Source organism: Acinonyx jubatus, chromosome D4 (genome assembly GCF_027475565.1).
Source record: "Acinonyx jubatus isolate Ajub_Pintada_27869175 chromosome D4, VMU_Ajub_asm_v1.0, whole genome shotgun sequence".
Taxonomy (NCBI): Eukaryota; Metazoa; Chordata; class Mammalia; order Carnivora; family Felidae; genus Acinonyx; species Acinonyx jubatus.
The window spans coordinates 90950603-90961878 of record NC_069391.1 but is presented as its reverse complement, the minus strand read 5'-3'; the positions used below and the strand labels follow the sequence as shown (position 1 = coordinate 90961878).

General features: G+C 37.9%; 1 long non-coding RNA gene across 1 annotated transcript in view; it reads right to left on the bottom strand.

Moving 5' to 3' along the window:
• LOC128312264 (uncharacterized) overlaps positions 1-11276 on the bottom strand; it is a 34737-nt gene continuing 23461 nt past the window's right edge. Inside the window, exon 4 of the long non-coding RNA XR_008291348.1 lies at positions 1-9839. This is a non-coding gene — a long non-coding RNA (uncharacterized LOC128312264). The remainder of the gene's footprint in view (positions 9840-11276) is intronic.

Here is an 11276-nt window from a genome sequence, read left to right as displayed (position 1 = left end):
CCTGCCCTGTGAATTATGAAGACAAAGTTAAATTTTATCATTGAGACCAGCAGCATCAGTGCATGAATAGACAATAAATAGAGGATCAAGAAACAGACCTATGTATATTTTGAAATTTGGTATACGATAGGTGACATTTCAAATCAGAATGGAGAAATGATGCTTCAGTAAGTGATCTTGGAAGGACTGGCTATCCACATGGAATGAAGCAGATCCTTTCCTCATACTGTGCACAAAAATAAGTTTTTTATGTGTGAAGGATCTAAACTTTTTTTTTAAGTTATAGGGAAAAAATTAGAAAAGAGTAGGCTTTTAAAGCAGGATTAAATAATACAAAAGCAAAACTTATAGCAAAATAATTAGTCTATATAAAGATTTAAATCTTTTGTACAAGTGACACCATAACCAAAATTAAGACATGCTGTTGACAGCAACCCCTAAATTGAACAAAGAGGAAACATAATTTGCAGAAGAAACCAAATCCTAAAGTACAGGATAAAGTGCTCAAAATCATTAGTAATCACAACAAAATAAAACAGTAATGACCTATCACTTTGCACTATTAGGCTGACCAAAAAAAAAAAAAAAGCAAGCAAGCAAGCTAGCTGGATGATGCCGAGGATTTGCAGATGCATAGGGACACAGGACACAATGATGGAGGCTGCCTCTACCTGGCTCACATCGGAACGTCTTTGGCCATTCCAAGGTTATGTGTTCCCAGTAGTGCGGGTTCCGTGTAACAATGTTTCTTTAGCAAATGGTGATGGGAGAACTGCAGCGTTATGTACAATAGCCAAGATATGTTAAGCAACCTAAGTGCCCATCAATAGATGAATGGATAAAAAAGATGTGGTGTATATATACACATTGCTATGTAAAGAATGAGACTCTGCCATTTGTGACGATATGGACAGACCTAGAGAGTATTGTGTTAAGTGAACTAAGTCAGAGAAGGACAAGAACCTTGCCATTTCACTTAAAATTTGACTTTTTACCAAGTCTATAGTCATAGAGTGCTGCAAAGCATCAGTTTTAGAGGAAACAGTATCTAGCTTCCTTTGGGTTTGTTTTTATGTCTCTGGATTTTTTTTTTCCTGGATACAGAAAGAGCTAATTTTTCTTTGTTTAATTTTACTTTATCTTTTTCTTCCTTTTTCTGTCAAGCAGACTAAAACCTAGAATCTAGCTTCCTTTATTTATTTATGTTTTTAGCTTTTTAAATTTTATTATTTTTTTTGTCTCCAAAACGACAAACCAGAGGAATTCATCCCAGAAGAAAGAATAGGATGGAATCATGGCCAGGGATTTAATCATTACAGATACAAGTAAGTTGTCTGAAGTACTATTTAAAACAATTACAAGGATTCTAGTGGGCTTCAAAAAAGCATAGAAGAACCTAGAGAATCCTTTCCTGTACAAATAAAAGCAAAGTCTAGTCAGGCACAAATTATAAATGTATAACTGAGCTGCAAACCTGAATGGGTGCCACAACAGTGAGGATGGATGAAGCAGAGGAACAATTAGTGATATAGAAGATAAAATTATGGAAAATAAGCTGAAAATGAGGAAACAAAAGTCAGTCATCATGAAGGTAGACTTAGGAAACTCAGCAACTTATTAAAGTGGAGTAACATTTGATCATAAGAGTCCCAGAGGATGAAGAGAGAGAAACAGGGGCAGAAGGTTTATTTGAACAAACCGTACCTAAAAACTTCCCTAATCTGGGGAAAGATAGACATCAAAATCCGAAAAGCACAGAGATGTCCCATTAAATTTAAGAAAAGCTGGTCATCACCAAGGCATATCAGTCAAATTCACAAAATACACAGACAAGGAAAGAAACCTAAACGCAGAAAAGGAAAAAAGTCCTTAATCTAAAAGGGAAGAGAAGATTCACAGATCTGTCCACCAAAACTTAGCATGCCTGAAGGGAGGGGCAGGATATATTCAACATTCTAAATGGGAAAAATATACAGCCAGAATACTTTATCCAGCAAGGCTGTCATTCCTAAGAGGAGAGATAAGAGTTTCTCTGACAAAAACTAAAAGAATTTAGCACTAAACCAGCTCTTCAAGAAATATTAAGGGGGACTCTTAGAGTGGGACAAAAAAAAACCCCTAAAAGCAAGAAAAACTAGAAGGGAACAGAGAACATAACCAGAAATACCAACTTTAGACATAACACAATGGCACTAAAGTCGTATTTTTCAGTAATCACTCTGAATGTAACTGGACTAAATGTTCCAACCAAAATACACAGGATATCAGATTAAAAAAACCACAAGACCCTGGGAATGCAAGCTGGTACAGCCACTCTGGAAAACAGTATGGAGCTTCCTCAAAAAACTAAAAATAGAACTGCCCTATGACCCAGCAATTGCACTGCTAGGCATTTATCCACAGGATACAGGTGTGCTGTTTCGAAGGGACACTGCACCCCCATGTTTATAGCAGCACTATCAACAATAGCCGAAGTATGGAAAGAGCCCAAATGTCCATGGATGGATGAATGGATACAGAAAATGTGGTGTGTATGTATGTGTGTGTACACACACACACACACACACACACACAATGGAGTATTACCCAGCAATCAAAAAGAATAAAATCTTGCCATTTGCAACTACATGGATGGGACTGGAGGGTATTATGCTAAGTGAAATTAGAGAAAGACAAATATCATATGACTTCACTCATATGAGGACTGTAAGGGAAAACATGAACATTAGGGAAGGAAAACAAAAATAATATAAAAACAGGGAGGGGGACAAAACAGAAGAGACTCATTAATATGGAGAACAAACCGGGTTTACTGGAGGGGTTGTGGGAGGGGGGATGGGCTAAATGGGTAAGGGGCACTAAGGAATCTACTGAAATCATTGTTGCACTATATGCTAATTTGGATGTAAATTTAAAAAAAACATTTTTTAAAAACCCACAAGACCCATCTATATGCTGCATATAGGAGACTCATTTAAAAAATTTTTTTAATGTTTATTTATTTTTGAGACAGAGAGCATGAATGGGGGAGGGTCAGAGAGAGAGGGAGACACAGAATCGGAAGCAGGCTGCAGGCTCTGAGCTGTCAGCACAGATCCCGACACGGGGCTCGAACTCACGGACCGTGAGATCATGACCTGAGCCAAAGTCAGACGCTTAACCGACTGAGCCACCCAGGCGCCCCCAGGAGACTCATTTTAGAACTAAAGACATCAGCAGATTGAAAGTGAGGGGATGCAGAACCAGATTTCATGCTAATGGATGCCAAAGAAAGAGTAGCTATACTTATTATATTAGATAAACTACATTTTAAAAGAAAGACTATAAAGGTGCTTGGGTGTCTCGGTTAAGCATCCGATTTGGGCTCAGGTCATGACCTCGCTGTTCATGGGTTCGAGCTTTGCATCGGGCTCTGTCTGACAGCTCAAGGCCAGGAGCCTGCTTCAGATTCTGTGTCTCCCTCTCTCTCTGCCCCTCCCCACTCACACTTTGTGTCTCTCTCTCAAGAGTGAATAAGTGTTAAAAGAAATTTAGAAACAAAGGCTATAACAAGAGATTAAGAAGGGCATTATATATCATACTTAAGGGCTCTGTCCATCAACAAGATCTACCAATTATAAATATTTATACCCCCAACATGAAAGCACACAAATATATAAATCATTACTAACAAAGAAAATCATTGATAATAATATGAGGGGACTTTAACACCCCCTTACAAATTAAATAAGCAGAAAATCCACAAGGAAACAATGGCTTTGAATGGCACTGGACGACCTGATGGACTTAGCAGATATATTCAGAACATTCCATCCTCAATCAGCAAAATACACACTCTTTTTGAGTGCACATGATCTCCAGAATAAATTATATACAGGGTCACAAATCAGGTCTCAACATCTACAAAAAGATTGAGATCATAGCATGCATATATTTGGATCGCAACACTATGAGAATTGAAGTAAACCACAAGAAAAAAATTTGGAAAGATCACAAATACATGGAGGTTAAAAACAACTTACTAAAGAACCAACCAGTTAACCAGGAAATTAAGAAAAAGTACATGGAAGCCAATGAAAATGAAAACACAACAGTTGAGACTTTGGGGAGGCAGAAAAGACAGCTCTAGGAGGGAAGTATATTGAAATACAGGCCTATCTCAAGAAGCAAGAAAGGTCTCAAAAACACAATCTTCCCTTACACCTAAAGGAGCTAGAAAAGGAACAGCAAATAAAGTGTAAAGCCAGCAGAAGGGAAATAATAAAGACTGGAACAGAAATAAACAATGCAGAAACAGACAAGAATAGATCAATGAAACTGGAAGCTGGTTCTTGAAAGAATTAATAAAATTGATAAACCCTTAACCAGACTTATCAAAAAGAAAAATGACTCAAAAATCACAAATGAAAGAGGAGAGATCAAAACCAACACTTCAGAAATACAATTACAAGAATATCAGGAAAAACTACCCACAAAAAGGGCAACCTGGAGGACATGGATAAATTTCTAGAAACAAACTACCAAAACTGAAAGAGGAAGAAATAGAAAATTGGAATAGACCATAAGCAGCAAAGAAATTGAAACAGTAATCAAAAATCTCCCAACAAACAAAAATCTAGGGACAGATGGCTTCCTAGGGGAATACTACCAGACATTAAAATTTTTTCTTTTTAACATTTATTTATTTTTGAGAGACAGAGTGTGAGTGGGGAGGGGCAGATAGAAGGAGACACAGAACCTGAAGCAGGCTCCAGACTCTGAGCTGTCAGCACAGAGCCCAACGCGGGACTCAATTCCATGGACCATGAGATCATGACCTGAGCCAAAGTCAGATGCCCAACCAACTGAGCCACCCAGGTGCCCTTCCATTTAAAAAAGAGTTAATACCTATCCTCAAACTTTTCCAAAAAATAGAAATGAAAACTTCCAAACTCATTGTACGAGGCCAGCATTACCTTGATTCCAAAAGCAAATACCCCACTGAAAAGGAGAATTACAGGCCAATATCCCTGATATACACAGATGCAAAAGTTGTCAACAAGTGCAAAACGACTCCAACAGTACATTAAAAGAATGATTCACCAAAATCAAGTGGGATTTATTCCTGGGCTGCAAGGGTGGTTCAGTATTTGCAAATCATTGTGATATATCACCCTACTAAAAGAACGAATAAGAATTATATGAACCTCTCAATGGATGCAGAAAAAGTATTTGACAGAATACAGGATCCATTCTTATTAAAACCCTCAACAAAGTAGGAATAGATAGAACATACCTCAACATCAAAAAGGCTATATACAGAAGACCCACAGCTAATATCCTCAATGGGGAAAAACAAAGCCTTTCCCCTATGGTCAGAAACAAGACACAGATGTCTACTCTCACCATTACTATTTAACATAGCACTAGAAATACTAGCCTTAGCAGACAACAAAAGAAATAAAAGGCATCTAAATCAGCAAAGAAGAAGTCAAACATTCACTATGTGCATATGACATGATATTTTATGTAGAAAACCCAAAAGACTCCACCAAAAAATTGCTACAACTAATACATGAATTTAGCAAAGTCGCAGGATATAAAATCAATGTACAGAAATCTCGTGCATTTCTATAAATCAGTAATGAAGCAATAGAAAAAAAATCAAGGAATAGATCCCATTTATAACTGCACCAAAAGCAATTAGATACCTAGGAATAAACCCAACCAAAAGGAAAAAATCTGTACTCTGAAAACGTATAGAAGATGACACAAAGAAATGGAAAAGCATTCTATGTTCATGGATTGGAAGAACAAACACTGTCAAAATGTCTGTTCTACCCAAAATAACCTACACACTTAATGCAATTCCTACCAAAATACCACCAGCGTTTTTCACAGAGCTAGAATAAACAACCCTAAAACTTTTATGGTACCATGAAGGATCCTGAATAGCCAAAGCAATCCTGAAAAAGAAAAACAAAACCGGAAGCATCACGATTCTGGATTTCAAGCTATACTACAAAGTTGTAGTCATCAAGACAGCATGGTACTGGCACAAAAACAGACAGATAGATCAACAGAACACAACAGAAAATCCAGAAATGGACCCACAACTATATGGTCAACTCATCTTTGACAAAGCAAGAAAGAGTATCCAATGGAAAAAAGTCTCTTCCACAAATGATGCTGGGAAAACTGGACAGCAACATGCAGAAGAATGAAACTAGGCCACTTTCGTACACCATACACAAAAATAAATTCAAAATGGATGAAAGGCCTAAATGTGAGACAGGAAACCATCAAAATCCTGGAAGACAACACAGGCAGTAACCTCTTTGACTTTGGCCAGAGCAATGTCTTAGTAGACACGTCTCCAGAGGCAGGGGAAGCAAAAGCAAACATGAACTATTTGGACCTCATCAATATGAAAAACTTCTTAACAGTGAAGGAAACAATCAACAAAACTAAAAGGCAGCCTACAGAATGGGGGAAGATACTTTCAAATTATGTATCTGATAAAATCTGTAAGGAACTTATCAAACTGAACACCCCAAAAATAAGTAATCCAGTTAAGAAATAGGCAACAGACGTGAACAGACATTTCTCTGAAGAAGACATACAAATGGCTGACATGAAAAAATGCTCATCACTCATCATCAGGGAAATACACATCAAAACCACAATGAGATAACACCTCAAACCTGTCAGAATGGCAAAAATGAACAACTCATTAAACAATAGATATTGGCAAGGATGTGGAGAAAGGAAACTCTCTTACACTTTTGATGGTAATGCAAACTGGTGCAGCCACTCTGGAGAATATGGAGGTTCCTCAAAAAATTAAAAATAGAACTACCCTACAACCCAGTAATTGCATTACTAAGTATTTACCAAATGATAGAAAAATAAAGATTTGAAGGGACACATACACCTTGATGTTTATAGCAGCATTATCAACAATAGCCAAGGGGGCATGGGTGGCTGAGTCAGTTAAGTGTCCAACTTTGGCTCAAGTCGTGATCTCATGGTTTGTGGGTTTGAGCCCTGCATCAGGCTCTGTGCTGACAGCTCAGAGCCTGGAGCCTGCTTTGGATTCTGTGTCTCCATCCCTCTCTCCTCCCCTCCCCCACTTGTGGTCTCTCTCTCAAAAATAAATAAGTAAACATTAAAAAATAGCCATACTATGGAGAAAGCCCAAATGTCCATTGACTGATTAATGAATAAAGATGTGGTGTATATTTACAATGGAATATTACTCAGCCATCAAAAAGAATGAAATCTTGTCATTTGCAGTGATGGGGATGGAACTAGAGTGTATTATGCAAAGCAAAATAAGTCAGGCAGAAAAAAATATATGATTTCACCCATGTGGAATTTGAGAAACAAAACAGATGAACACTGTTGAAGGGAAGGAAAAATAAGATAAAAACAGAGAAGGAGAGAAACCAGAACAGACTCTTAACTAAAGAGAACAAACAGTGTTGCTAGAGGCGAGGTGGGTGGGGGGATGGGCTAAATGAGTGATGGACACTAAGGAGAGCACTTGTAATGAGCACTGAGTGTTATATGTAAGTGATGAATCACTAAATTCTACTTCTGAATCCAGTACTACACTATATGTGAACTAAGTGAATTTAATATGTTGGAAGAAAAAAAGAGAATGTTAGTCAGAAAAAAAAAGAATATACTAAAAGGATACTTCACAATGATCAAGTAGGATGTATTCTGGGTATGCAAGGATGATAGTGATTTGCCCCTCAATCAACATGATACACTACATCAATAAAACAAAGGAAAAATTTATATAATCTCAATAAATTCAGAAAAAGAATTTGACAAAATTCAACATCCATTCATGATAATAACAAAGTGGGCTTAAGGGAACATAACATATTAAGGCCATATATGAAAAACCCATTGGGGTGCTTGGGTGGCTTAGTCGGTTGAGTGTCTGACTTTGGCTCAGGTCATGGTCTCATGGATCATGAGTTCAAGCCTCATATCAGGCTCACTGCCATAAGCACCAAAGCTGTTGGCACAGAGCCTCCTTCGGATCCTCTGCCCCTCTCTCTGTCTCTCCCTTACTTGTGCTCTCTCCAAATCAACATTAAAAAAAACACAGCTAACACCATACATACTCTGTAAAAACAGAGGTTTTCTTTAGGATCAGAAAGAAGACAAAGATGTCCACTCTTGCCACTTTTAGTCAACATAGTACTGGACATCTTACACTCAGAAATCAGACAAGAAAAAGAAATAAGACACATTATTATTGATAAAGAAGATGTTAAAATGTCATTATTTGCATATATCATGATGCTATACACAGAAAACCCTAAACATTCCACCAAAAAACTTCTAGAATAAATACATCCAGTAAACTTGCAGGATGCAAAATTAATATCCAGAAATATGTACACTAATAACAAATCAGAAAGAAAAATTTCTAAAAATCCATTTACATTTGTACCAAAAAGAATACCTAGGAATAAATTTAACCAAAGAATTAAAAGACTTGCATTCTGAAAAGTACAACATATATATATAAAATAAATTGAAGCTGACACAAAGAAATGGAAAGATATTCCATGCTCAAATATTGGAAGAATTAATATTGTTGAAATTCCACACTATCCAAAGCAATATACAGATTCAATGCAATCTCTATCAAACTACCAATAGCATTTTTTTTCTCAGAACTAGAAATAATCCTAAAATTTGCATGGAAGCACAAAAGACCCTGAATAACCAAAGCAATCTTAATTAAAAACAAAGCTGGAGGTATCACAGCCCCAGGTTTCAAGATATACTATAGAACTGTAGTAATCAAAGCTGTATGGTATTGGCATAAAAACAAACATGTAGATCAATGGAATAGAATAAAGATCCCAGACATAAACCCACACTTATATGGTCAATTAATCTATCACAAAAGAGGCAAGAATATACAATGGGGAAAAGACAGTCTCTTTTACAAATGGTTCGGGAATCTGGACAGCTACATGCAAAAGAATTAAACAATTTGCTAACATCATACACAAAAATAAACTCAAAATGGATTAAAAACCTAAATGTGAGACCTGAAACCATAAAAGTCCTAGAGGAGAACATAGTAATTTCTCAGACATTGGCTATAGTTAGTGAGATAAACAAAAGCAAAAATGAACTATTGGGACTACATCAAAATAAGCTTTTGCATAGTGAGGGAAGCCAACAAAATAAAAAGACAACCTTGGAATTGGGGAAGACGTTTGCAAATGATATATCTGATAAGGGTTAGTATCCAGAATACAACTCATTAGCAAACTCATCATCATCAACAACATCATCATCAACATCACCGTCATATGATTCAAAATGGGTAGAGGACCTGAAATAGCTATTTCTCCAACAGGCTCATGAAAATATGCTCAACCTCACTCATCATCAAGGAAATGCAAATCAAAACCACAATGAGATATCTCACACCTGTCAGAATGGCTAGTGTCAAAAGACAAAAAATAACAAATGTTGACGAGGATGTGGAGAAAAGGGAATCTTAGTGCACTGTCAGAATGTAATTTGATACAGCCATTGTGTAAAACAGCACTGATATTCCTCAAAAAAATAAAAATAGAAATACCATAGAATCCAATAATCCCACTACTGGGCACTTACCTAAAGAAAATGAAAACATTGGGGCGCCTGGGTGGCTCAGTCAGTTAAATGACCAACTTCGGCTCAGGTCATGTTTTCACAGTTTGTGAGTTCGAGCCCCGAGGTGGGTTCTGCGCTGACAGCTTGGAGCCTGGAGCCTGTTTCGGATTCTGTGTCTCCCTCTGTCTCTGCCCCTCCCCTGCTCACGCTGTCTCTCTTTCCTTCAAAAATAAACATTTAAAAAATTTAAAAAAGAAAATGAAAACATTAATTTGAAAGGATATATACACCCTTATGCTTACTACAGCATTATTTACAATAGACAAAATATGGTTACAATCTAATGTCCATCAATAGACAAATAGATAAAGATGATAAAGATGATTGTGTGTGCATGAGTGTATGCGTGTATTTCACCTCAGTTTTTAAAGGAAAATGAAATAACACTGAAATATATCAATCCTAAGTTAAGACGGTGGAGAAGTAGTGGGACCAGAATTTTCCTGATCCCTCAAACAGCTGTTTTGAGGTCAGATCACTTGGAATATCCAGGAAAGTGATGTGTGGAGCAGCATAAGGATCTCCACAGTTGAAGGGAGATAGCTTGGCAGGATAGAGGTGTATGTATGTGAATTGGGAGAGATAATATGGCATAGCCACAGAGGGAAGGAACCCTTTCTGTGGAGAGACAAAAGGAGAGAAAGAGAGGGGTTGTGAAAGTGAAGCATCGAGCTAGCACAAGAATAAAACCTCTCTGGACCACATACTGGGGAACGAGAAGTACAGAGATTGCCAGTTCTTTTTTGTAAACAGCCTTGGGAGCTGAAACTTGGAGGTTTTGGAAGTGGGCAACTTTGCCTGGAGCAGAGCCATGGCATGCACTCCTGGGGAAGAGGGAGCTGGCCCCAGAGTGCATAGCGTGGTGTAGCAATCTCCAGGACACACTGGGAGAGAACAGTCCTCTTCCCAGAGTACTTTGGGAAGAGAAGTTATTGCCTCCCCAAGGACAAAAGACCCTGCAGGTGCCAGCCAAAAGCATTTCATCAGCACAGTGTAAAGGTTCTACTCCGGAAGACAGGAGCAGATCCATGTGGTGCTGGGTCTATTAAGACATCTGGTATTGAATCCTAGTCAAGCACCAAAAGGAAATCTCAGGAGAGCTGTGGCATGGGGCAAGCTGACCGCCCTCACTATTCTGTGAAGGCTTCCTGAACAACGTGGGTTGAGAGTCCCAGTCCAGGGAGGAGAGATTGGAGTGATGGTCATTTTTCCTCCCATCACCAACACAGTGGGCCTTCAGAGAGCAGCACAGCGGCCCCCAGTGAAGGTGGGACCCATTTATATCAAACCCCACCCCTCCATGCCTGGCAAGTGCTTATTTACTACAGCAAGACTGACGGACCCAAGGCAGCTGGCTTCTCCCGACCAGCACAACCACCAATCCCCAGGCACCAACAGACAATTTTTTTTTCTCTTTTCTTTCTTTCTTCCCTTTTCTTTTTTTTTCTTTTAATTAGGCTCATAGTTTCTGATTTTTTTGTTATATATATATAATTTTTTTTGATCAGGCTTTTTACTTCTATTCACATTCCATCTTTTTTCTTCTGCTTTTATTCTTCTTTTTCTTTCCTTTTAATTAGCCTTACAGTTTTTTGATT